The sequence below is a fragment of the Phalacrocorax carbo genome, chromosome 9 (assembly GCF_963921805.1).
Source record: "Phalacrocorax carbo chromosome 9, bPhaCar2.1, whole genome shotgun sequence".
In the NCBI taxonomy this organism is placed as follows: domain Eukaryota; kingdom Metazoa; phylum Chordata; class Aves; order Suliformes; family Phalacrocoracidae; genus Phalacrocorax; species Phalacrocorax carbo.
The window spans coordinates 9,680,415-9,704,156 of record NC_087521.1 but is presented as its reverse complement, the minus strand read 5'-3'; the positions used below and the strand labels follow the sequence as shown (position 1 = coordinate 9,704,156).

Genomic DNA, 23,742 nt, shown 5'->3' with positions numbered 1-23,742 from the left:
TCAAAAGACATCTTTAAATATTACATCCATTTTTTCACATACATGTGATGTCAGAGTAAGGACATGCATTACCAGAGGCTATAAAAACCTGCAAGCATGAAAAATCTGTGAATTTCACCTTTCAGATGTCTCTGTGTTCTTCAAAACTTAAACTCCCATTAGAAAGAAATTTCTAAACTATTTCTTTTGTTCTCTGTGGAAATCACTATGCCAGTTTATTATGGGACTGAAACCATAGCAGTGGCAGAAGTGCTCCCTCCACCTCATTGCTCTCAATGAGATATTAAATTTGAAGCCTTAAAACTATTGCTTAGACCCAAATTTTGAGAAGACAGTCATGTAAGAAAACATCCTAATTTAGTCTGTGTGCCTAGAAATTTATTTAGCTGCCTTACAAACAACTCACACATACATTTATCCCCCTTTACAGAAACAACTGTCGTTCACATACATTTTTGTTTTGGTCTTTCAAAGATGTTATTTTATACTTCCAAAATCAACACCTAAATCCTTAAAACACAATTAATTTCAACGGCTAAAATTGGCTGAAGAAATATCTTACAAATTATATCATGTTCTTACATTTTTCTTTCAGAGAGTTGTGCACTCTTTCACTCACAGATACATGGACATGCATCTCAAAACCTGCCTGTGACACTAGAAAGACAAACGTTTTAACACTCCACAAGGTAAAGGTTTCCTATATGGTTTCAGGTGATTTCTAAGCTAAGAGTGAACATTTGGAAACAGGTTTTCCTCTGGACTTTCAAAGAAAAACAGAGTCCGCTGTCCCATCTGGAGTTTACACATTGATATCCTAAAGGTTCTCCTTTTCTGACATCAAAATATATCCATGCCTATCAACTGAAACTTCAGTATAGGCTTCTTCATCTACTACAGCTCTCTTCTTTCCTCCCTGTACCCTACCATAGTCACTACAACATTTCTGTTTGCTTATGTTTTCTCATGGTCAGAAGCCATTTATTTTTGAAGTTCTGCAGCCCCATCATATGTCTAGTTTTGGGCCCCCAGTTTAAGAAGGACAGGGAGCTGCTTGAGCAAGTCCAGTGGAGAGCTACCAAGGTGATCAGGGGACTGGAGCATCTCCTGTATAAGGAAAGGCTGAGAGACTTGGGTTTGTTCAGCCTGGAGAAGAGAAGACTGAGGGGGGATTTCATCAATACCTATAAATATCTAAAGGGTGGGTGTCAGGACGATGGGACTAGGCTCTTTTCAGTAGTGCCCAATGACAGGACAAGGGGCAACGGGCACAAACTGGACCACAGGAAGTTCCAGCTAAACATGAGAAAAAACTTCCCTGTGCGGGTGCCAGAGCAGGGGCACAGGCTGCCCAGGGAGGTTGTGGAGTCCCTTCCCTGGAGACATTCAAACCCCGCCTGGATGCAGTCCTGTGCCCCCTGCTCTGGGTGCGCCTGCTCAAGCAGGGGGGTGGGACAAGATGATCTCCAGAGGTCCCTTCCAACCCCTACCATTCTGTGATTCTGTGATCCTCATTGAGACCAAAACCTGCTCCCCCAGTCTTCAGGAAAGATTTAGGAAAATACGCCACTGGCCTATACTTATTATTCAACAGCAGTTGGGATCAGAGAGGTCCAGTAAGGCCTTGTGTTTGCAGTTCCAGTAATACTTGCATATCCACTTCTCAGACTTACTGCATTTCTATAAACACTGCAGTATTCCTAACAGGAGGTCCCATGAAGCATGACATTTTGGTGTTGAAAAGGAGTGAGCCGCTACAGCTGCAATATGCCAGACCATCCCACTGTGCAGCAAGTTTGATGTGTCCCACATGCATCCAACTTGCTGTACCCATACAGATCAATTCCCCATCATGTGTACAGTTAGCTTAAAACACAGAGAACACATTGGACTTGCAGCATGAGCCATGTAAAGTAGTTTGCACATGCCCAGCAGCCACTTCTGGGGATTCCTGCATGTCTGGAAACCTGATCAATCACCCCTCAGGTAATGAAGCTGTGAAAGGTGAAGTCTGTAGATGTATGCTCCTGTTGTATCAATGTTAGATTAATATCTCTATTCATCGATAAAATAACAATAATATCATCTTTTCCCTTGTTAACATCACCCATCCCCAACTTCATAAGTATCACCTGCCTTTTCTCTTGGACAGCATAAGAGAATAACATGTCTACTTACAATAATCGTTCTCAACTCTTATTTGATTCAGAAGTTTGCTGCTTCAATTTTAGCCTTGAAAAAGTGCTTGTATGCTGAAAAACCTCTTTGTTTTTTTTTATAACTCTATAGTTATATATATATAGTTATATGTATATATAGTGTTATATATATATAGTTATATATCTGTATAGTTATATAGGCCATCTAACAAAATATATTGTTTATACGCACAAACCTTGTCCTATTATATCAAGTCCACGCCAGAACAAAGGAAACTGGTAGTTAGTGCAGCTGTCAGTGAATCATTCTGAACTGTGGTGGATAAAAAAAAGAGACTAGGCAGTAATCTATGGCTCCTGACAAACAGCTTTGTAAGTAAAATGCAGTCAGTCTTAATTCAGTTATGCACTGAGTGCTACCTGAACCACTGCTAAGAGTTGTGGTCTTGAGCACCCATTCAAAGAATACGAGTCTGATTTCAAGGAGGGCAAACATTATTCCTAACACATACATAGTTTCAAGGTCAATAGCCTCTTTTCCATCTACAAGTACATTTCAAATCCCCTCAAATACACCTGCAAAAGACAGTCTGAAAATGGAAATGGTATTTACATTTAAACAGCATATTTGGTCTCAGGACATATTTTATTGTTAAAAAGTCAATACCAGTTTTTGGAGGCACTCTAGGCTTTTCCCATCTTTCCTCTGATATCACTGTCCTCAAATAATAAGATTCAAAAGCTATTTTACTGCTTAAAACAGTCAGAGGCAGAATTTAGATTAATCCTAAGGGGTTTAAAAAAAGTATTCTTATGAGACCTCAAACTCGTTGGGTGCTTTAAGACAAGCATCACATGGGAAACACCCTGGCTTGGCAGGCTTAGTTCATAGCTCTTGCACAATCCATAAAACGACCTCAGTAGAGTATTATTTATTGCATATGAGGAATATTGAGACCAGCAGCAAGCACAATAGCCACAGTCACTTTCATTCAAATACACCACAGGGAACAGCTGCTCTTCTGCGTAAAAGTTAGTGTTTTGAGCACTCATGCAAAAAGCTGCTTGTTCCTCAACCTCAGAATGCACAAACTCTTATCTCCTACTTGCCTTTCACTAGATAATAAACTAAAGGGAAGGGAATAGGGACAGTTTTCTAACTCTCCAAAAGAGTGAAGACAAAACAAGAACCTGACAATGCCTATGTTACATCTACCATATGAATCTCCCTGATTTGGATGTGGCTAATTTAGGGTTATCTAGCGAATAAACTACAAATTCTCTGTGGGAGTAAAGACTGCTATATGATAAACAATTCCTAAAGCTGCATTAAAAAAAAAAAAAACAAAACAAAACAAAAGCATTTTCAAGAGTGTACAATAGTTTGTTTTTCAAGAGTTTTCAAATCTTAACACCCTGGGAAATGAACAGTAGACCAGAGTTGCTCAAGAATAATTAATAAAAATATATTTGCTATCAACATTTTTAGACCTTTTAGATTAACATTATTAGACCCTCAACTTATGGCTGATTTTTCATTCTGTTACATAACCACATTTCCATTTCATTATTTGGGGTAATAGATTAGCAATTATCGTTTGGTATGGCATAGCACAGTGTCCTGCACTGTATATGGACACATATATACCTTTATCCCCATGACGCTTCTCATGTCAGAATTCTGAGGTCCAGTCTAGTACTGGCATTCATTGCAGTAGCAAAAGTTGCATGATCAAGACCCTCCATTCAAAACCATATTTGTATTGTAAAATATGTTATCACATTTTCCTTTCCTGTGTTGTGCTTTTGTATTAATTGCAATGGATTAGCAAGCTGGTTTTCTCTAAACAAAAAATGCTATAGAGCTGACACTCCTGAAATCAGACTTGTAATATAAGCTCAAGAAATACTGCGTTGAGTCATTACACATTATAATTTTTCATTTATTTTTCTTTACACAACTGCAAAGGTTTCTGTTTTCATAATCAGCCCCCACAATAAGAGCTTCAAATATTCTACTATTAAATAGTATCCTTTAAATATATGCAGTGTTAGTAATTCACTGTGCCAGGTTTTATTTTAATATCTTTGAACCCTTTTCATTTTTAAGATGTCTTATTAACAACTCAATCTATCAACATCGCATTATTTTTTCATAATCCAAAATTTACAAGCATTTGAAGAAGATCAACATTAAAAAAAATGGAAAAAGAAGAAACTAAATGAAATCACCACACTGCAACCTGAAAAAGAAGCCATAAAAATTGGTTTTGTAACAGAATACTTTTTGAAGTAATTGGCACAAAGACTGTTCTAGTGCAGATTGCTGCAAGAGTGCTCTTGGCAAGAACATCATAAGCACTAGCAAAACTTTAATATGCTCAAACAGCCAAATACAAACTGACACCAGGAACCCACGTGTGGCAACAAATAGGAAAAAATAAAGTATCTCAATTTAATACAAACCTACATACAAAGGGATCAATTTTTACAATTCGTGGTTTAGCATACAATACAGCTGTCCTCAGAGTGAATATAGAGTAGCTATACATAAGAAATTAGAATTATCAATTCGGTGGAATTTCTCAAGAGTCCTTTTGATATGTAATACAGCAAATATAATGACTAAGAAACCAGACATCAGTGCATTAAATGAGATCAGGTTGAGATCTATTTAGAAAAGACAGGTTTAAGCTGGAAAAAGAATCTCTTTGATATGACCTCCAGAGCAGACCGTTTGCAGAAGGATTCAAGATGAGCAGATTTACCCTTGCATATCTGCTTGCTTCACAGCTGCTTTTAAATTTAAACTCTAAAATATCTAATATTGAGTTTTTGCAGAATTAAGTCTATGTTGTAAAAAAGATTAAGAACCTGGGATTTTCTTCTACTTCTAGCAAATGTTATAACAGACTTTGTGTGTTGAATTCAGAGTAATAAATGAAACCGTTAATTTAAAATCTAGCTATTATAACTAATTTCCAAATGATCTATTATAGAATCTGGCTACTTCTGGTCTAAACTAGGAATCTGGAATGCCTCAGAATTTTTGGTAGCCTGCATCCCTGATTTATGGCCAATACTTATTTAACCCTGAAACTCAAAAGATAGCTCCACTTGAACAGATTTTCTGCTGCAAATCCCTTGGTGTTCAAATGTGTTGCATTTTTTCCCCCTCATGGAATGTTTGAAGTCCCCTTTAAAAATAATGCCTTGAGGATATTTTTTCCTAATACTATTCAAAGAAAGTTGAAAGCATTTAGCTATTGAAGTGTGCAGGGTTCTAATAAAGGAATTGTCATCCCTGCCCATGAGCAAACTCTTTTGGATCTCACTATTCCAGAATTCTGGTGCTCCTGCCAGCAATAAAAATTAAACCTGAAAAGGGACTTTTGTTGCATCAGTTCCAATGCACCTTATCAGAGTATCAGGGGGTGAGGGGGTGGAAACTGGCTACTTCATTCTGCAACAGAAACTTTTAAAAAAAGTCAGCCTGAATCCTGTATGTAAGGGCAACCAAATCTTGCACTAAAGACAACAAATAAGTATTCCTCAGATGTAGTGTTTTTATTTCTACCTTTGGAGGGAGAAAAAAAGGTGGGTTTTTTTTTGTTGTTGTTTTGGGTTTTTTTACTGTTTTATTTGATGTAGTTCTTAGCAGTCCAACAATTACCTTAGGTGATTCTCTGCACAGCAAGCAAAAACTAGATAAAAACAAAATATCTGATATTAATGCATTTTTCCCCCACACGGAGATAAAATGTAGAAAATGCTGTTTGTAAAGACAGAAATGGATTCCCCTACTTAGCCTTGATTAAGACAATAATGTTTATGTTCTACTTAAGCTCTCTACCTGGGATTGTAACCCCAGAATTCATTCTGAAATTAGTCAAGAAAAGTCATAGTCACTCTTCCTTATTTTGAGGCTAAAGGGGTGGAAAGATCTGAGTTTTCCTCATAGTAAATCAGGGACACACTATGAAAAAGGCTGAGAACTACTATTTGAATTTCATTAATACCAAGGTTCCTCTGCTTGTGCTAATGGTGTCTGTTACTGGGTTTTACACAGAGAAGCAACCATTGCATTTATTTTAATGCTTGCGTAGTTTCCCCTAATATGTCCCAATTTCTGCTGGCTGTTTACAAACACACATGTTGTACTGAAAGATCTCGGACAATAGAATGTGTGAGATTTCCTGCAGAAGTCCACAACTCTGGCAAAAGCAAAGGTGGAAATGGGCAAAAAAGTGTTATTTCCCCTAGTTATTTGTATGCTTTCACCTTCCTCTCATCAATAACACTCTATCAAGCTAAACCCCAAATTTTCAATTTAGAAGGGGAAAACATACAGCAAAGTGTATGAGCTGATTTTATGAAAAATACAACTGTGAATTTCAGAAAATCTGCTGCAGGTTGCTGATAATGCCTCCACATCCAGATGATGAAAAGGAACAATCATAGGATGGGAGGCAAGAGTCTGCTGGCATGTCTGCCAACATCTAGTCTCAGTAGTTCCCTAAATGTGCTCAGCGTTATATCTGAACAGTTTTAAATAGGTCTTACATGGTCCTGATAAAGAAAGTAGCTGGCATTCAAAATGCAAGCCCCAAGCCCTTAAGTGGCTTTACAGAGACTCTGGCTGTAGGAGAAGGCTGGGGCACACCATGACAGCCCTTCCAGAGAAACAACAGTGTCCTTAGGAGCAGTTGTAGCAGGTCAAACCAAAGGCCTGTCTACGTCATCATCCTCAACGTGTCACTCAGGCTAAGAGAGAGCATCAGACTAGGCAAGCATCTAATGACATTTCCCTTGTGTATTCTCCCTGGACTTCCTGAGGTAAAGGCATTTTGTTTGGTAAGCTATTGGAATTCATAGTGCCCTGTGGCAATGAGTTTCACTGTTCATCTCTGGAAATGGTAAGTACCTCCTTTTGCTTGTTCTGAATTTGCCATTTACTACTTTAATTTTGTTCCCCACCCTACATATTGAGATACTGCAGAAAATTATACCCCATTCACCTTCTCTATGCACTGATATTTTTGATCATGTGCCTCCAGAGTCATCTTTCTTCCAAGTTGAATCTCCTAGGTATATTTCAGGTGTTCCACACTGCTGAGTGATGTTGTCACTTTTTTGCTGTTCTACTATCTTCAGTTTGAGATGCGGTGGGATAACAAGTATTCAAGATAAAGGAAAAGCATTGATTTATACAGTGATATAATGACATTTTCTGTTTCATTTTTCATTTATTTCCTAATAATTTCTTAGCACTCTGTTTGCTTTCTGATCACTACTGAGTATTGAGCTGTTCTTTTCAAAAACCACCCATGACAACTCCAAGGTATCTTCTCCGAGCAGTAACAGCAGATTCAGAGCTCTTCATTGTATATATACAGCCAGGATTCTTTTCTCCTAGGTGTATTACTTTATCTTTACTTGAACCAAATTTTATCTGCTATTTTATCACTGCTTCACACAGAATCATGAAGTTCTTGTGCTACTGTCCACATTAGATTTACATTTTTACAACCCAGTAAGCACTGTAACTTTCCTGTTCACCTTGGTTTCCATTTAATTTACAAATATGTTGAGAACCAACGACCCCACAAACAGTAATCTCTGTGAAAAAGCAGCAGCAGCCACTTAAACCGAGAAAACTGACCATTCTTGTCTTAGTTTTTTTAAAGCACTTACTTATCCATGAGAGAATCCTCCCCCTCCACTGGCAGCTTAATTTCTTTCAGCCGTTTGGTCAGGGACCGTGCTGGTTCCCATGCTGGAAATGCAGCTACTCTGTACCAAATGGAAATCCCCCGTAGGCATGCTTGCTAGCTCCCTCAGAAAGCTTTGCAAAAGTCTTTGACTTTTCCTTGACTTATTGTATTTGCTCAGATGCCTACCAATTCTATTTTTATTTTAGTTTCAGTAGAGGTGTTCTAGGTTATGAGCTCCCTTGTGTTAAGACACAAGGAAGGTGTTGCCTACTGTTAACATTAGGCACTGTAAATTAACGTATATGAAAGGAACATGTCTACTAGGAGATGTCCTTCCTGAAACAAATATCTCTATGACTTTCTGCAAAAAATCTGAATGAGTATACAGACTTATTTTGCACAATTCTGTGAAATGCAATGAGATAAAACTGATAAATTAATAGAGACATACAAACTGCGTGTGTTCAGTGGAAATGACAGCAACCGTCCATAAATGTTTGGATCTCAGGCTCGATCTACTTTCCATAGACACGTGACCCATAAACCTCCAGTGCCATCCTAATCCTCTCCTGAAACTCTTGAAGAATGTGAAAATATAAATATATACTTTCAATCAAATAAAAATTGCCCAGAAATATTCAGTGATGAGATCTGTTTCATACCAAATCAATCCAATTTTGCAAAAGATTTGTGACCCAAAATCAAGTTAATTTTGTGGAGAGGAGGGTTTTTGTGGGTATTTCAAGAAATTGTAGCGTCATTACTAGCTGAAGTCCGCCCAAACAAGGTATGTGAGTTCTCATTGAAGAAAAAACTTTTATTCCACTTGGAGATGGATGGTCTTTCCAAAGCTCTGACCTTCTCCTTGACAGCTACAAATGGACTACTATTTATGATTTGTTTCTATAATCCACTTAATGTAGCAAGCTAGATTATAGGTAGCAATTTATTTGTAAAAATCATAATAAAACAGCATTGTTTTAAATGCCAGAGGTGGATAAATGGGGAGCAAAAACTGATGAGACAAGATTCGTGTTCTTGAATCTACACTGAAGAATTATGGCAGCATCTTGCTTTATCTGCACTTGGGATCAATTCAGTAATTTTTAATTCACTGATTTTCTGTTGTTTGCTTAACATTTATTAATTGATTGCTATACTCATGCAATTAATTCAAAAGTTGGCAAGTTTAACATGCAGAGATTAATTTTCTTTTACTAACCCACCACCTAGAATATGTTTTTTTTTTGAAAAACAGGTTACCAAAAATATACCTCCACATCAATCATATTTATAAACGAGATACAGTAGGGGTGTTGCATGCCATCTGTCAGTCCACACTGAACCTTTCCCTATATTTGACTAAGTTTTTCTATGTAATTTAATAAAATAACAAAAAAAAATTAGGAAAGCTCTGTCTTTCACTCGCTGCAGTGTCAGTTTGAACACCTAGGACTTATCCTCCGCAAGGCTAGGAATCTCTCCTTTAGGAGTATGATGCATCTCAGGTCCTGTTGAAATAAATGGTAAGCTTGCCCCATCATCCAGTGGTCACAGGATTTCTACCTTCACGACAACCTTCAGGTTGCTCAGCTGTCAAGAATTGCTCATCTGGAATGAGAGCCATTCATTCGCCCTTCATGTCACACTCATTTACGATGGCTGAAATGTTTATTCAGAAGGGGAGTAGAGATAATGAGCAAGGTTTCTTTGCTCTTGGTTACCAGGGGCTGTTCACAAGACTTCAGGCTTGCTCACTGTGTTCCTTTTTGCAGCATAAAACAGCAGAGAGAGAGAAAATGGTGTTCCCAACTCTCATTATTTTATTATGAATTTCACCATATTTGGTGTTTGATTGCAAGCCCCACCCTCTGTGTGTCACTCGGGCTGCTGCTGTAAAAAGTGGATAAATTGACAAAATAGACTTTTTTACAGAGAGGGGCAAGGAATATGCCTTAGACAATTAGTTTCTTTGCAGCCTATATAAGGCTAGAATGGACCCAAGCATTTTGATCTCAAAATAAGGATTTAATATCTCTCACAGACAATACAGAGGTTCAGATAAATCTGCAGTGTTATGTACAAGAAAACACACAGAATGAATTCAGCACTCAATGCACACTGTAAGATACATGAGCGTGCAAGCTGTGATGCATTGAAGTGCTGCAGGGCTTGTAGGAACCCAGCCCAGACATTTATTTATTTTTGCACAGAGAATAAAACACAGCCTTGTTTCTCTCTGCTGTAATGTTGGGAAAACTACGTAGAAGATAACTAAAGTTATCAGCATTTGAGCTGAAATCTGAAGCTAGCTCTTCATGTAACAACTAAGGGTAGAAAATATATATATATCCATATATGCTTTAATCACATGACCAGCCCACTGATTTAGTGGGACTAGATCCATAGTTTATTTGCAAAAGAAGAGTCTAAATGATCTTGGCATCCACTGATAAGATTGTGAGAAATGTATACAATATTTAATAAATCAAGATCAGTGGGTTTCTGTAGAATGTAACAAAAGTCTACAACACTAATGTGAAAAGCCTTGGAATAGTATCTTTCTGATGGGTTTTAAAACCATCCTATGGAAATCTTTAGCAAGCACATAAATTCTCTGTTAAAATCTATGGGATCATTAAAGATACCTGGAGAAAAGATATCACATCATTCTTGTTAACCCGGTAGCACTTTTCAGTAAAGAAAGGGAAATAGGCTAGGAACATATGTAAATTCTGGAGACTTTTATGTATTTTGATCTGGTGAGTCACCAGTAGCCCACTGCACATTGATCTACACCCCTATGAAACCCCGTGATGCCCGGTATTGCTTAGACCATTTAAAACAGCTCAGGATTTGGCTCATTATCCTGTTTAAGTCACTTCTATCACAATCTATCTTGTTTTGTCATCCACTTACACTGAGCATCTTCCTTAAATCTCAGGTGAAACCCACAGGACACTTCATACAGACATGCGCTTCGAATAACTGGCTATCTGGTTTAGCCACTAAATTTAAAGCAAGCCAGGACTATGGCACTGTATATTTTGTTGGATATATTTTCTGGCTTTGTGGGGTATCGGCTGCATGATCTGACAAAAACTGAGGCTAAATGAAGCCTACAATTTGTATTCCTACAGCCACAAGTTTATTGGCTTGTGGTTTTTTGTTTGTGTTTTTTTTTTTTTTCCTTGGCTCTGTCTGTAAGGTTCATTACTTACAGTTACTGCAGAATCAATTTGAAATGGCCAAAATCAGTGATGGAATTTATAGCATAATAAACGTACTGCCATACAAGTGCTGTTACACATGAAAGGGCCTCGGAATATTCTTTTTAGCAACCCTTCTACATAGCAGAGTGTTCTGTTTTTATCAATTTAACGGAATCATTGCAGGCATATTCTGAGAGGTGTAATCCTGACAGCTACACAGCAGATTTTCTCTGAGGCAGATATTTTTACAGAAAAACAATATTATTGATAAAATCTTAGCATAGCAGAACACAGAAAAGAAACTGAACACATCTTTTTCGTTCTCCACATCAGGCATTTGCAGTTCCATTTCACAAGTCCCCCTGCCCCAAACCAGAAAGAGTTTATGAAGAAAACATTCTCACACTCCTTGAGGTATATATTAATTAGTTATCAGAATAGCAACCCTGGAATTTAGAGTAAGAGCACATGGGGGGCACTATGGTGTTTGGAAAATACAGAGGGCACTTGAAGCTAAAACAAATTATAGCATCAGTAGTTCCCTGTTTAAAAAGTTTATAAAGATTTACATTTCTCCTTAATCTATTTTTCTTTCCAAGTGCCTCTGTTATAGACGTCTGATATTTTACACCATTTTGAAGCACAGAAAGTTTTAACTTTAGCATGATGCACTGAAAAAAAAGAAAAACCAACCAACAACCAAACAAAAAAAAACCTCAACACCACCCAGAAAAGACAGGCGGCAGGTTGTCCTCCCCAAAACTCAATTTCATAATATGCATGTGATTGCTAATAGGCAGGCACTAAAAAACAACTTTCCTTGATGAGGAAGAGCTCATAAATTGTCAACAGAAACTGTCTGTGGTTGCTCCAGTGATCTAAAGCTCTTCTGTAAGATTTGTACCATCAAAGTATGTATCTTACAACCATAACAAAATTTATGCATGCATATGACTATAAAGTGACTGAAAACTACCCATAATACATGTTTGTCTATTGTGAATCAGCTCTTTGCTTCCTCAGGAAAAACTGTGTCCAGTGCCCCGTTCCTAACCCTGGGCATGTGAGCCAGGCTGGGTTCAGTGACGACCAGAGAGCTAATTAAAATGGGGGTCTGCATTTAGGTTTCTCTTAAACACAGTGCTAGGTCTAGTGGTGGACTTACCTAACCACCATAGTCTTTGTAACAACACAACAATATGAAGGATGACAGAACTGAAAGCAATTGATTAGTTAGGAAAAAAATACACATTTCTGAGCACTTGAGCAGGGAGAAATGAATGAAAAGGCTAAAGATGTAACGATTTTCAAGATAAATGTTTATCTAATATTTCAGAAAAAAAATCCATGCTTGATACTTCCAAAATATGTCAAAAGTAAAAGGGCTCATTGAGTTCACATGGAATAAAATTAAGTATTCGGTTCTTGCATGCACAAATTCTTGGGGAAAATGACCAAAATATTTGTACATAGGATGAGACCCATTTACATTGAAAGTCCAGAGTTCATTTCAGATTTAAGCATTTCACTGTAACTGGGACCTACTAGTTTTGATTTTTTAACGGCTTATAGCTATTAAATATTTGCATGCCTGTAACAATTCAGATTTTATTTCTGAGAATAACTGAGAAGCAGTAACTCAACAGCAGATGAGCTGTGACGGCTCTGTTATAAACAGATTTGCCTAGAACAAAATAACGTGATGGTCTCACCGCATATTGCAAAAGTTTCTTAAGTTTGATTGTGAAAAGGCTATGAAACATTTTGATCAGGTTCTTCTTGTTATACAGAGGAGACACACTTGTAAGTTTGTGACCAATTCTGTGAAGTGAAGCCATGGGAAGAATCCATATTTTTTGAACTTTGTTTTAATTAGAGCAATACTGTCAATTTTAAAGGCACTGAACTTGCATCCTGTTGCTCTAATTGTTTGCGGTTTATATTACTCTTCATATGTCCCCCAAATTAAAAAAAAACAAACAAACAACCCAACCCAGAAAACAACAGTAGACCAGGAATAGATCTTAAAATAGGAAATATTGCCAAACTTAGCCAGATACACTTTTTCCAAGTATATTTTGATAGAGTCACTAATATGTTGTATTGTTTGGTTTAGGACAGAAAAATATACAAAGGCTAGAATTATAACTGAATATGTCTCTACAAAGGAAAGGGGAATGGGAGCTTCTAATGTGCTATCACAAACAAAAGTGGAAAACATATTGTTTACAACTGATGAAACAGACCTTGGCTGTGTCCTTTTAATGGCAAGCAATTCACATAGGAATGTGCACAAAAAGATCAGAGAGAATAAAATACCTATCCATAAAAAGTGAAATAAAACTTGTAACCCTCTTCAGGGTAACCTCTCCAGAGCTCAGACCTCTTTTTGCAATCTGTATGGATTCCCAGTAAAAGCTCCAGCATGAAGTTGGTAAGAGAATTACCACTTCTTGTAATACACTACGTGTTTTCATTTGTTTGGGGTCTTTTGCATGCATTGTAAATAATGGAGAAAATTAACATATTTGAGCTTTCCCATTTTCCTTTAAGCAGGCACAAAAATCTCAGTTCTAAGGAGGGACAGCCAAAAAATATTGCAGTAACAATTAGAAGTTCTTATTTCATACTGGTTATAGATGCATTAAGGTATATAAGCTCCAGGGTCAGTATAAGCCTTGCTCAGCTTTCTTTAAAAGCATTGGGAGTAATAAAGACTTCCATTTTATCTTCAGTGAAATAATACTGCTGAAATATCACCTCATTTTTGATGTCAGCAGTGATTTCTTTTTACCTCCACAATGTCAAATGGGAATTATTATTATTAGATCGACGGCTTCCTAATGATGCTGTAAAAAGTAGAAACTGAAACTCTTCCCACCAAACACCTATATTCTGCCTTCTCCATAGGGTAAAGCAGATGGGCTCAACCGAAAGCCATTCTTCAGCTAGTATCAGTGCATTAAACAGACAAATCAAGGGGCATGCTTAGAATCATAGACTCATAGAATGGGTTGGGTTGGAAGGGACCTTTAGAGGTCATCTAGTCCAAGCCCCCTGCAGTGAGCAGGGACATCTTCAACTAGATCAGGTTGCTCAGAGCTTAAGCATTTAGAAACAGAAGCATAATGGCTTATTTGGTTATACAGTAGTGTATATGCAGTCTGGACAACAGAGAAAAAGGACATTTATACTGTAGGAACTCTTTCTGGGAAACATGGCCTGAAACACTCGACATCAATTTTCCGTTCTAGAAGGTAAAAACAGCAAATCAGCACCCAAATCACTATCCAGAAGTCATTGCACCAGGTTAAGCCAACAGCTACAGGGAATGAACGCCTCGTGGGATGGTCCTCGTTCAACTACTGGCTTTGTGTACGGGATATTGGTGATGGACACACTGCTGAAATGCTCTGTACCTTTGTTCTCCCATTCTGTTGAATGAGCAAGTACAGAGGAACCTTCCTTCATATGACAGCAAATGATACTAAAAAATTTGGCTTTTGAGTAAGTGATCTGCCTTGAATATTATGCAACCACCTATTCTTATAGAAAGTCAGCGAAGAGCAGCTGCAAAGTGGTATTATCTGCGTGAACAAATGGGGCATTTGGATTTGCTAGTACTTTCACTTTGTTCCAAATATAAAGAGCTAGAGTGCATAATGATTCCCTACCAGTTTTACATGTGCTTATTACATGTATTGCTTCACACTAGTTGATAAAACTTTGAGGTCTTTAGGTGGAGAAATCTGTGGTGGATATGAAAGAATATTAATCAAAATGGAAAAAAGGTCTCTATATAAAGTCTGTTTGTTTTGAAATAAGAAAGGCAAAGTTTACAAGGAGCCAAGCCAGCTGCCAACCCAGGAGGTGGATGCTGCCAGCCCTGCTCCTCTCCCACACCGAGGTGGCAGGAACAGCAGCCTCAGGGAGCTCCCATGGGCTAAAACTGAGGGGCAGGAAAATGTGTTTTTCTGCTGGTACATTGCTGCTTTTTTCTTTCTGAGGAAAAGGATTTTGGTGTCGCTCTTCTACAGGCAGTGGTAGCCCAGTTGAGAGCAGGAATTAATCTTTTTCTGGGTTTTCTGCGAAGGTTCTGCTAAACTTTACACTATCTGATCTGAGTACTTTTTTATTTGGTATCTCATTTTGCCTATTCAGAGCAACCATCAAAACAAAGGAAGTACCAGCCTGAGAAAATGAAGTGTGATGTGCTGGAACACAGAGATGATTTGACAATATTGATGCGCTAAGAAGAAAGGCTGAGGATGAAGTACAGCATGTAACCCCAGTTGGCTCTGACACAAACAGCCATTGTTATTTTTGGCAACTTACTTGATCTCTTGGTATGTCAGCACTTTCCAGCCTCAGAGGAGGGTTGCAAAAGTACGTTCATTAATATGAATGACATTATAAGCAACAGGAAAAAGCCAATAAAACATAATGCTTTGCACAGGTAAGAACCTGCACAAAAAGTAAAGTTTAAAAACCATACAGGAATTATAGGTTCAAAAATAAATGAGAAGACACTTTTCCAAGTTCACGATGAGGCGAAATCATAATTTAGTGTTTATCTCACTGTTGCACAATGCAAATAAATTAATGCAGTTATGTCACTAAGAAGATATGACAAGTAGGGAGCAGGAAAGAAAGGAACTTTTAAAAGGATTTAGCTTTAACAGGACAAAGAAACAGCCTGGTCCTTATGAACTGTGGGCAGCTAACATTTCAGATTATACTGAATACAAGAATTAATGACAAAGGAAAAACTACAGAGAAGTAATAAATAATGACAATATTTAAATAACATTTTAAATATTTCCAGCTGTTTGTAAAAGATTTTACTGTTTTTTAAATTTCAAAGAACATGTGACCGTAAGAATTTATGAATGAGACCCAATTTGTGTAGCTGATATGTAAGATGTGCTGTACAACCTAGAGCTATTCAAGGGAACGTGCATGGTGGCCTTTCCTTTGTGGAGTGAATGTGGACCCAGGCAATAACCCACTGATTTACCTCGTTAAGTGCAACAACCATGCCTTTTCCCTGGTGTCTGTGTTACTTGCACATTCAAAAGCAACTTTTGCTTCCCCAGTAATACAGCCTGTGACAGATCATGGTGTAATGAAAGTAATGTCTGAACATAGGTTCCATATCTGTGGAACAACTTTATTCCAGGAAGATATTTTTGTTTCGATTTTTCATGCAATTCTTAAAGAAAATACTTACTTGCAGAGGCAACAGTGAAAAATACTCTCTTGCAAAAATGTGGTCTTCTCCCTCCAGCTAACCCATCACAGTTCTACAAAAGCTAAATACACATATGTGTTTGCATAAGATGTCAGGATTATACCCTTAAAACTATCAGTTCAAGACCTATATTTTGTATTCAACAGCTATTGATCTCATGTTACCAGATCAAGACAATGTGCATCAATGAGAAAAACAATGAGAAACAAATTTTCTTAAATACCAAATTCACCGAAATGAAAGTTTAAGAACCTTCCATTCAGTTTCAACTTAGTTCTGAATTTCGTTGACTGTTTCACACTCGATAAAGTTTTACCAGTGGAAAGATGATACTGCTTCTCTAAGTATCTGCTGAAGAGCAGGAAGATGTACTTATCTACATTAGCTTAATATTAGTTACATTTTTTCAATGTATGACCTTATTGTCTTTTCTAAGCATACTTTGGACAAAAACTTTGAACTGTTGGAAGTAGTAGAAATAATTTAAAAAAGCTTTTAGTGTCTGCATTTGCACATTTCCAAATCTAACACATTATGAAAAGGAGGTGGGCCAAAATATCCACTGGCAGCAGTTACAAAACAGCCAAGTGGAGCAGAGATGCTGGTAGCAGCATCTATCTGTCCTGGAGCAAATTCTGGCTAGTGATTCTTCACAGGGCACTGTGTGGTTCTCTTTGCTCCTCCATAAGGCATGTTCCAAAACATTAACAATAAGCAGCAGCAGACAACATTGGTGGATAATGTAAGAAAACTCCGTGGACTGAAGACCTCTTTCTTTCGGTAGGCATTCCCACCTCGCATCATGATACCTTTCTCCCAGCGTGTAATAGGAGGTATTTTCTGGTCCCACTCTGGTGGGATCTCATTGTTCTCATCCCACTCATGGATGTCTGTTTATTAACACTGCAATGGGTCTCAGACTGCACTGTTAGTTCAAACATCTAGATAATTAGTGTTACCTATGAAAGTACAGAAAACAGTTGTATCTCTATGACTCAATAAAACTTGGTTCTTGAAAGAATACCAGATTTGACTTGGAGCTGATCTCGGTTCATTTTGAATATTTTATTATGTATCAGAGTAAATCTTGATCTCATAGTTTTCTTTCACTGTTATATCCACTGACTTTTAAGAAAGGTAGCTTCAGAATTACACTACCTAAAGATCAGAATCAAAGACAATTGCTGCTAATTTGGTGATAACATTATCTTTTTACATCACTTATTCTTTGATAACAGGATTTATGAAAATAGAACATCTCCCAGAAAGTAAACTGTGTTTGCTCAATTTTATGTTTTCTTCCCTTTCAGAACCCAGCTTGTGATTTCCCATTTACACGATTCAGCACACCCTGCAAGAAAATCACAACTCTGAAGCTAAACGAACATTTGAGACAATATTTGAGGAGAAGGACATCCTGATACAGGTGTCAGGGATCCTACAGCTGCAGTCATCATGAGGAATGATCAAAGCTTGAATCTTTCTTTTAAAGAAGACTGCTATTAAAAAGGTCTTTTATATAACACTAACTGGTTAGTTTCATTAGTGCTACTGCAATAATGAATGCCTAACATGCATTCATGTCTCCAGGTAGTAGAACAGTGCTATAAATCCCATGTAAAAGATGCTCAGCCCTGAAAATACTTTTTGAGAAAGTGGTGTTAGTAGCTGCTAAACACTTTTAAAAAGGTTGGTTAGTGTATCTAGATGCTGAGTGTGAGCCAAGCTTTTCCAGACAGCTCTCCTAATAGAATCTCACAGCTCTATAGCAAGGCATAAAATGAACTCTAGTCTTCTTAATCCTGTTGCAGACCATCTTTTCTTGAACCGTGTCTGTATATCTACAAGTAGATACTTCATAAGACTCAGATTGGCCCATTAGTATTTTGTTCCTTGATAAGTAATGCTGCATCTTTACTAGTTAAGAGACTTCCTTTTGACTAAAAGGTCATCGATTTACATGGGTGAATTCTCGATCAGTTCTTTCTCTCTGACAAATTACCTTTAAGTCTTCCCAGTGCTGAAAAGTCCGGGGAATGCATGTGCTGACATTTAGAAAACTCTTCACATAATGCTTCCTGATGTTGGTTTCTTATTCCTTCTTCACTCAATTAAGGAGGTGTGGCAGTAGCCATGTGATGAAAAACTAAATTCTGCAGTTTTCTTTCTTCCTACAGAGAAAGGTCAGGATACCTTTCTGGGACAGAGTAAAATATTTGATAGAAAAGATTTCAAGGGGGGGAAATATTAGAAGAGGAGAAAAGAATTCAGGCCAAGCTGGAAAGTGGGATATGTGAATTCCCTCAGGCTGAGGAGGGAATTAAATCTGACTCTAACATAGCCCACATTCGAGAAATGTACTAATAATTAGGCTATTATGCAAAAAAACCAGCTGCCTTCTCTTTCTTCTTCCTTCCTATTCCCCTGAAATGGAAGGTGGTCTTCTACTGTGTTCTTAACAAGACCATGATATATTGGGTCCTTAAAGTGGTTTTGGAATAGGGACATCTTGTTTCTGAATTCCAGGTGAATCTTTCACTCAGATGCAAACCAATCATTTCAGTTTTGGACTGAATCAGGAGAATAGTATCACAAAGCACGTGCAATGGCATACTTTTGTCTCTCTAACAGAGCATTTGTCTCTCTTGCCCTCTTGGGTTAACGAATCTTAATTCTGCCAAAACCAGCACTTACATCAAGTGCACAACTGAGATTTACAAATCTTGCCCTACTCTTCAAGTTCTTCTAAAGAAAGAAATAATTAAAAAAATATTAATTTAAAAATTGTGAATAATGGCAAGAATATTGTGGAAAGGGCTTATAATAGAACTATTATGGACATAAACATTCAACAAGAAATTTAGATTTCCATCTTCAAAATTGGCATTCAAAGAATTCTAATTTTATGATTTTAAATGCAAAATCTGAGAGCAGAGTCTCAGAAAATTTTTAATTTTAAACAAGTTGGTAGAAAGATACCACTGCACAAAACAAAACGATTAATTCCTGTAGACTACGAAGACTAATCTGTGAACATACTTATATGGAGTTTTAAATATTATTTAAAATATTTTGATATACAGCAACTGATGTGTGAGGCATAGCTAACCAAATTTGATTCCTCCATTACTGAAATGCAAACCTTAGATGTGCAACAAAAGGTCCAAATCTCTAAACTAAACTTGCTAAACTGATTTTTTTAATGTAACAGTTTACTTATTTTTAGGCAGTATGTCCACTGGTACTGGTACATGGTACATGCTGGCCGGTTTAACAGTACTCCGTGATCTAATAAATAATGAAGATAACTTTGCTCCTTTCATTGCAATTTGGTCAGTTTCTTTAAGCTTGCTTATTTTCCATAATTCTCTTGCATGTGAAGAACACCAGAGAGAGAACTAGGTGTAAATACCTGCTCTTGGCAATGATGAGAGCTGTGATTCTGTAAAGCAGCAACACATGGCTTACGCTTATATCCTGTGCTAACACTTCTGTGCCATACTAAAGGACGTCAGAACTCCTGAAAGTCATATGCAAATAGCTGAAACAAAGTCCATTTCATTCATGTCCAAAGACTATGTATGTGCTTTTCCATAATCCCAAGGCAGTTTTCAAAGACACCAAGGCCTCACTTTAGGGCAGAAGGATCTGAGTAACCTAGAAAATATTTCTTTTCTCAACAATACAAGCTCAGAAGTCTAAGGTTGTAAGTAAGATTTTGCTCAGTGCATAATAGCTGCTATATTTACTTCCAGTCACTGAAGAGTCTGCATTGTGACCTCAGTGACTTTGATGTTTTAATGACACGGAGGCTGTTTCCTGTTGACAGTGAATGGGCCAAATCAGGCATCTAGGTAGCACAGCAGGTAGAAAGTACCACTCCAAGTACGAAGGCACAGCCTGTAAGATTTTAAAGATGTCCTTAAATCTGCTGAGGGATTGCCAAGAAGGTTGATTGCCAGCTGCTTAGGAGATGGAGAGACAGCAGATTTGGTTATACCAAATTCAGAGACTGTCACAGTGACAGTAAAAGTACAAGGAAATCTCCTCACGGTTGCTTATCCACCTCTGGAAGAGCTTATCATGAGAAGGCTACTTCATAAGACAGTAGATGAATAGGTATGGATATATACTAACACATCTCATGAGCTGATGAACTGGAAACTACTGGCAACTACTGTCTCTGATGATGTTTGATGCTTTAACTACCTCTTCATCCCATTAATTATGCTTTGTTCAAGAAACCAGTATCAGACCCTAAAGGTTTGAACAAAGAAAATCCTAGCACAATCTGACATGAAAGTAAACGCGACAAAACAATAATAGGATACTACAGGGTAGTAGGAAATGTATCACTGGACTCGAACAAAGTAGTTTTCAATTCAAATTAGCTTTGACATGTCTGAGAAAGTAAGACAATAGAAACATTGAAGGTGGGATACTTCTGAGTGGACAGAATAGTGACCCTCCAATGGAGGAGAACAAATGGAAAAGGAGGTAAAATGGACACAAGAATCCAAACGAAATACAAAACTATATTTCATTGATTAAAAAAAAGAAAACAGGAAAATGTGATACATTTTCAGCAGAGAAAAACAGTAAGTCTCTGCATCATGTATCTTAGACAACAGCTATAATGGTAATACATTCTGAGTTTTGCACTGAATGGAATGATCATTTTTTTCTTTTTATTTGTTTTCAATGTTTTTTTTATCAGCTGACTATATTTTATTTGACTTTTTCTTTAAGACTGTAAATTTTCTCACTGAAAAATGAATAGCTCCCCAGCACTGTATGTAAACTCCTATCCTACAAGCTCTGAGCCTACGAATATTATGAATAGGGAAAATCATATTCAAGGAGGGTACTGGCAAACAATGAAAGGGAAGGAGGGAGGTAGGATTAATCATGTAACCACCTTTCCATTTCAGACTTTTAAAGTAATACCATTCATGGAAAAAAGGCCATTACCTCCAACTTTAGGTATAATTCAGGAATAATTAAATCAGTCCAGGAACGTATTATAAACAGGGTTCATCTCCTGTCAGAATGGTCTGGAACAGGCCCTCCTTGAGGTATACATATGTGTAAGTCTGTCAGTGTGGGTTTTGTTCCAACAGTTCTTTTGACAGAAAATGAGTCCCAACTAGATCAACCCGAACGATTAATCAATCTCATTCTCTAACTGTTTTCAATTTTATGTGATTTTCCTGAGGCAGGGTTCGCTCATTCTGAAAATTGGTGAAGCATCCTGTGGACCACCTCAATCATTTGCTATCTAAAGAAACCATTCATCAGCAGTCCGCAAAGCAGGGAAAATATGGAGATGTGGTTCTGAGCTCAGTGAGAGTTTGGAACAAGACATGGCCACTTTGCAAAGATGAACAATTTTGTCACCGCTGGAGGACTGAATCCATGGGGAGCTGAGTACCTTTGACAGAGCTAAAACCTGACTCACATATGACACGGAGTTCCCAGCACATTGCTCCTGATGAATGTTTGTATGCTGATTCAGGAGGGTTACCCACCCACGACGAATGACACAAGAGGTCAAGGGAAGCTGTTAGCCAGGAGCCCTTGCTTTTTGCAGAGGGAAAATTCAGTGCTCTGTTGTGTTTTGAAGGTGTGAGGCAGAGGCTCCCGAGTCAGCCTGCTCCACCAGGATTTCCCACAGGACCCCAGCTGGCATAGCATTTCCTGAGTAAGAGCTGGAGGTCTTCCAGGGACTTCTGACGCAGAACTTAGCTTTGCCCATGGGCTTTGTCAATATTATGTAACTCTTCTTCCCTTTGATAGTTTCTTATAGCTGTATATCCATAAAGCTCATGGATCTTCCTTAATTTTAATAAAATATATACCTGAACAAATTCAAGAAGCCTTAAGTTTGATCTGGCACTGGACTTGTAGAAATCAATTAATACGTTGGTAACATTCCTAAAAGTGTGAATGACATTCACTATAGCAGTTGAGTTTTATTATGCTTGTCTAATACGCTGAGAATGACGTTTAAACAAAGCAGTTCCTAACACTTGGTTAAAAAGACTTTAATGTGATCTAGCTCTTGTAAAATGAATACACAGTTTTTCTGGGGCTCACTGAGCCTGTAGATAATTATCCTTCCGTAGAACATAGAGTGCCAATAACGGTACTTTTGAGAAACCGTCAAAGTACAATTCATATGGCTGGACATGGCTGAATTCAGCGAAACACTGTCAGCTACAAAATCCTTGAAAACATCAAAAAGCAGATGAACTGTGCGTCTACATTTACACTTGCCTGGGACTTGCAGGCTGTTTATGCAATTTTACTCATGCTGAATTACTGATGCCTAATGGAAAAATTTGGAAAAAACCAAATGTTTTACTTACAGTTTGGGTGACTGTCATACTTTTTCTACCCATTCTTTGTGTCTAGGAAAAGCTGGCTAGAAAATGATATCTAATCTTTCAAAATTCATTCTGCTCTACCTGTGACAACTCAGCTATGGCATTCAGTGTTTCCATGAGGCATCAGCAGGTATAAAAGAGAAATGAAATTGTATTTATATGATAAACATTACTGTGCCTTTCTTTTGAGTGAAGGGTCTACTGTGAATTTAAAGAACTGTATTGTTATGAGTTAAAAAACCCACCTTGTGAAGCTAGCCCATTCTAGATATGTCCTATTCTGGTGCTGGACTAACATTATATTGTCAGGAGTCCAAGAAGAGAGAACAACAAAGTGACTCACATGTCTTCCTTTTGTTCTCACCTACATCTGGCAAAAAATGTCAGACTGCAAAATCCACAAACGTAGTGTCAATTTTTTCCCATTAATATTGCAGAAAAAGTATCGAGGAAACCAGCAAAATAAATTCCCTGCCAATCTAACTTTGACCTAGCCTGGATGGACCATGCCTAATCATGAAAATTAGTATAACTTCAATGACCTGCCCATTCATTCATTCGTCTTCCTCTCCCTGAGACTGCCAGCGTACTCTCTGGTCTTGATAGCTTCTGAAATTTGTAAACCAGACAGCACGAACAGGTACTGAGTGCATTCTTTTGGGAGTTGACAATTAACCAGTACACAGATCAGAACTTGTGGTGCCTTAAGAAACCAGTGATTTGGATCTAAACTTCCATTAGCAACTACTTTAATCATCTTGATGCGGAAACCTTCCAACAGAAGGACTCCCAGTCATTTGCTTGCAAAGAAGGCATTTCTACCAGATTTTTTCTGCTCAGGTAGAGTACCTTGATGCTATATTCACAGAGGATTTTTGGGGAAAATTGAGTTGGGGAATTTTACTTCAAAGCTCCTCTAAATCTTCCTCTGAAAACTGAAAAATCGTGCTCATGAAAGTTTTTAAATGAAAATTGACAAGCAGCTTCTTTAAATACACACACATTCTCAGACTTACTTTC

The 23,742-nt window shown here is 37.7% G+C and overlaps 1 protein-coding gene across 2 annotated transcripts in view; it reads right to left on the bottom strand.

Moving 5' to 3' along the window:
• The window catches only part of NPAS3 (neuronal PAS domain protein 3), a 628,382-nt gene that overhangs the window by 36,025 nt on the left and 568,615 nt on the right, over positions 1–23,742 (bottom strand). The gene's annotated exons all lie outside the window — the stretch shown is intronic.